At 25.1% G+C, this 4,197-nt stretch overlaps 1 protein-coding gene across 3 annotated transcripts in view; it reads right to left on the bottom strand.

The window, feature by feature from the left end:
- Positions 1 to 4,197, bottom strand: part of LOC107669804 (protein FAM163A-like) — a 12,743-nt gene that overhangs the window by 4,749 nt on the left and 3,797 nt on the right. The window contains exon 2 of one of the 3 annotated variants that reach the window (XM_016462201.1): positions 639 to 786. The exons of the other annotated variants lie outside the window; for them this stretch is intronic. The gene's annotated coding sequence lies outside the window, so the exon portion shown is untranslated. The remainder of the gene's footprint in view (positions 1 to 638; positions 787 to 4,197) is intronic. 3 annotated transcript variants of the gene reach the window in all.

The raw sequence follows: 4,197 nt of genomic DNA, 5'->3' as shown, positions 1-4,197 counted from the left end.
TATATATATATATATATATATATATATATATATATATTATACAAAAATAAATGAATAAAACAATGGAGTCTTAATACATTTTAAGTGACCTTATCAATATTGCACTTTTTTTATGAAGAAATTAATGGCCTGCATATAATATATATGGTATTTATGCATAATAATTTCCATATTCAGTTCCTGTCTAAATCTCTTTTAGTGCTGTCATCCTTCACAATTTCTATTCTTTTTTTCTTTTCTTTTTTTACCCACAAACCCGTTTTCCTGTCTGTTCTTTTGTAAGATGCCGTCACAGTCATGTGATCACATCCCAGCGTATTCAGTAGAAACCGGGATTTTATTTTACGCTCTGTATATTTTGGGTATGTCTTGTTGAGAGTGATAATGACTAGTTAGCTCAGTTACAGCCAAAAGAGAGACTTGCACGTTCTCCTAAAAGAAAGTGCATGTACAAGTTCAGTTCTGTTCATCATTATGAACCTTCATGTTGTTCCAAACCAGGACAAAAGGAGATATTTTGAAGAATGTTCATGCTGCTCTTTTCCATATAATAAAAGCAGATCTGTGACCACAAGCTGTCAAGGACAAAAAACTCAACTCAACAACTAAGTTTCCAAACTTAAAAAAAAAAAAATCACCGTCTATATGTCTGCCCTCTCAAATGGATTCTGTCTCAGCAGGGTTTGTCAAAGCTGACTGGGTTGTTACTCTGGCCTGGGCTGCTTCTCTTTTCAAGAAACTGTCCAATCTCATATTTTCAGCTAGTGTTTCTTCTCAGTTGGCTGCCTGTAATAGATTTTTTGGAAAGCACACACCATTTTAAAAGATTAAACAGCAAAGTAAATATCAAATAAATCTAATATACTGTTACTTCACAAACATGTGGATATGTCTTTCTTGTCAGTGATTTTCAAGAACATTTTTAGATATAACCATCTGCTGCTCACATTTACCACTGCTATGTGAAATTATATAGGCAAAATCCAGTCATTTCAGTAGGAATCCAAGCAATTGGGAATTTCACTTAAGGGTGACATACTTTGAAAGCGATCACAATACACAATGAAATAAAAACAAACTAAACAAAAATAAGAAATATTGTCTTGCTAACTGACTGAAATAAGCTGAAGCACTAAAATTACTAACTTGAAATAAATAAAGACTAAAACTGAACTAAAACTGAAAAAAATAGTAGTATTAAAAAAACTTTTAATTCTTAAAAGTAATGAGAAAAAATACATAACAAAATTTAATGACTAAGAATTAAACTAAAACTGTAAAAAAAAAAATTAAGTTAAAGTGGAAATAAATAATAAAAAAAACTAAAAACTAAAACCGAACTAAAAGTGAAATAAAAATATAGAAAATCTAAATAAGAGTATTAAAAAAAAAAAAAATGCAAATAAAAAATGCATAAAATTAAATTATTAAAATTAAACTAAAATTAAAGTGAAAACTGAAAATATAAAAAACATACTTATTTACAATATAAATAAAAAAAACTATAGTATAATAAAATAGTATAAAAATGATACTAAAAAATAAAAATAATACAAAAATATTTTATGAAAAACATAGTAAACTAAAACTAGAAATGTTGTCTTGGCAACTAACTGAAATAAGTTTACGTTGAAGCACTAAAATTAGTAATGTCTTAAAAAAAACAAAATACTAGTATTTAAAAATCTAAAATTGAATTCATACAAATTATGAGAAAAACATAACAATATTAAATAATTAAGAATTCAACTAAAATTAAAATTAAAAATACAAATAACTGGAAGTAATAAGCAAATAAGTAAAAGTGGAAATTAATTAAATATATGTAAAAACTAAAACTGAAATAAAAATATGTAAATATAAATAGAAGTATTTAAGAATAAATTAATTAATACAAATAAAAAAACATAACAAAATTAAATGATTAAAAATTCAGCTAGAATTAAAATGAAAACTGAAAATATAAAAATAAATACTTATTTACAATATAAATAAAAACGATATTGTAATAATACAATAGTATATAAATAATACTTAAAAAAAAAAAAATATATATATAAATATTAGATGAAAAACAAAGTAAACTAAAATTAGAAATATTGTTGTAAGTTTAAGTTGAAGTACTAAAATGACTAATAATAGTATAATAATAATAGTAAATACAAACTGAAACTGAAAATGAAATCAATATAAATTAAACCTAAACAGTAGTATTTACGTATAAATAAATAAACAAAAAAATTTAACTAAAATTAAAACAAAACAAAAAAACTATTAAAGCTTATTCAAAATATGAATAAAAACTATAGAATAATAAAGTACATAAATAATACTAAAATGGTTTCAAATGTACAGATAATCTAAATCCAATTCATCTGTTTTTTTCCTCCAGTCTTCTTGTTTTATGACTATGACTCTATCAGTTCAGTATCCAGACATGCTGAAGGAACTAAATGCGATTCGCAGACTAAGAAGAAATGTAATTAAAGAATATACTGTAACTCTGTTACCATCATTTCCAGGCTGTGCACCTCTGCAAATGTACATGTGTTTATGTGAAACATATCAGAGAACTAAAAGTCAATGGTCTATGCATCTTCTGCATGTAGTGGCATGTTCAAATGCGTTTTGAATTCAACAGTGAGCTATAATGTATTCTGTCCTTCCTCTCAGAGCCGTGTTCAACAGTCCGAACACATATGAGCCTATACATCCTCCACAATCCCATCATGCCTCTGCTTGTAGCCTGAGGGCGCATGGGCCGGCCAGTGCACGATTGATAGGGGTTTCAAACGCGAGTCCCATTCCAAGGTCAAGCCCAACTCTATTAGAGAGCAGCTCTGATATCAGACAGCTTCAAACTACTGACCTCTTATTCAGCCTTTTTAGAAGTGGATTTCATTTCACACACCAACAAGCCAGACGTGGACGAAGTGATATGCATGTAGTAGGTGTGAAAAACCATGAGTATTTGTCATCTTTCTTATATCAGAATCAGAATCAGAATCAGAATGAGCTTTATTGCCAGGTATGTTTACACATACAAGGAATTTGTTTTCGTGACAGAAGCTTCCACAGTGTAACAGAATGACAGTGACAGAACAAAAACACAGATAATAAAAAATAAAAATAAATAAAAAATAGAACAAGTAAAATAAGGAATAAAAAATATACAAATCGACAATTGTATGTACAGGTATATAACAATAGACAATAGACATCAACTATATAATGAAGACAAATGTATTTTTTAAATGCCACATTGGGGCAAGTTGTCACAGGTTGTGTGCATATTTATGTATTTAAATGTTGTGCTAAATATAAGGGAAAAATATTGTTTTAATATTTTTAATAAAAAATAATTATTGTATCAAAACCACGTTTGTGTGGTATCATCCTAATAGACACCCTGTAGGAGAAATACTTCAGAAAAACAACATCAATAACATTATTTATTTTTATGTTAATTATTAATATTCAGAATTGGATCTATTCGATAACATTACTTAATACAAATGTACAGTCTTTATATTAATCTAATATATAAAGAATAATCATGTAAAATAATAGGCTAATACTTGATTCATGACTCATTTATATTTCAATAATTAATCATTATTATAATTTGTTCATATGAATGAATAATAATTATTACTACTATTATAAAAAAAATGAAATTTTGATCTATTTGAAAACATGATTTAATACAAATTTACAGACTATATATTTATACAATAAAAATAATAATATATAAATAATAATACATTAATTGAACATTTTAATCAAAGTAATTTAGATTTAGATTGCATAAATCATTATTATTACATATTAATAAAACATTATTACAATTATTCAAATAATTAACAATGAATAATAATAATAATCTATCTATCTATCTATCTATCTATCTATCTATCTATCTAATTATAAATAAAAAATTAATAATAATTTCAAATAGAAAAAATTATAAAACTGAACTAATCTATAAAACGGCAGCATTTGGATCTATTCATTAGATAACATTATTTAATACAATTTATAGTCTTTATATTAATGTAATATACAAATAATAATAATAATAATATAAAATAATAATGATTCATGATTTATATTTATATTTTGATAATTAATAATTATTAGAATTTATTCATATATGTATATATATATATATATATATATATATATAATTTAATATAT

This window comes from Sinocyclocheilus anshuiensis, unplaced genomic scaffold, assembly GCF_001515605.1.
Source record: "Sinocyclocheilus anshuiensis isolate Anshui unplaced genomic scaffold, SAMN03320099.WGS_v1.1 scaffold560, whole genome shotgun sequence".
NCBI classification, from domain to species: domain Eukaryota; kingdom Metazoa; phylum Chordata; class Actinopteri; order Cypriniformes; family Cyprinidae; genus Sinocyclocheilus; species Sinocyclocheilus anshuiensis.
Note: the sequence above shows the minus strand (reverse complement) of the source record. Positions and strands in the feature narration are given on the sequence as shown.